Below are 628 nucleotides of genomic sequence, written 5' to 3'. Positions count from 1 at the left end.
TTTTGTCTTGCAGCATGTTAAAAGCACAGTATTTAGAAGCCGCGTTCACTTTAGGAACATTTTGCTAAAAAACAATAATATTTTAGGATCTCTTTAAGAGCCTCAGACGAACTCTCACTTAGGAAAATCTTCACTTAAAACTCTTTATTACCTACTTAAATGTTCACTCATAAGTTATTCTCACCATTGTTGTTTTCTTCTTTTTTAACGTTGTTTAAGTCAACTATACAATAATCTAAAATACACATATAACTTATATTAGTATCAACTTGTCATATCCTACTTTACATACGTTCATGTGGATTGTCATTGTCATACTCGGTTGGTACAACAACAACAAAAAAATCTAAATAAAGAAATAAATAGGCAAAGAAACAGGTTGTCAGTCACAATAGACAGACGGCGTTCCATTGTTTACTAATAAAACAATAACTACATAACTGCACGGGTCAACGCAAATTTACTGTGCTTGAAATGACACTGTTACGCGCTGATACAGAAGAAAGTAATCGGGTATCAGTGTTTTTAGTGACTTGGTGTAAACACGGTACCTACGACCAAATCCAGTGAGTGGTTTTCTTTGGAAATGGCAACAGTTTTATAGTTTATTATAGTCACTAAATATCCC

This window comes from Penaeus monodon, chromosome 31, assembly GCF_015228065.2.
Source record: "Penaeus monodon isolate SGIC_2016 chromosome 31, NSTDA_Pmon_1, whole genome shotgun sequence".
Classification (NCBI taxonomy): Eukaryota; Metazoa; Arthropoda; class Malacostraca; order Decapoda; family Penaeidae; genus Penaeus; species Penaeus monodon.
The sequence above is the reverse complement of the archived record's forward strand: the minus strand, read 5'-3'. Positions refer to the sequence as shown.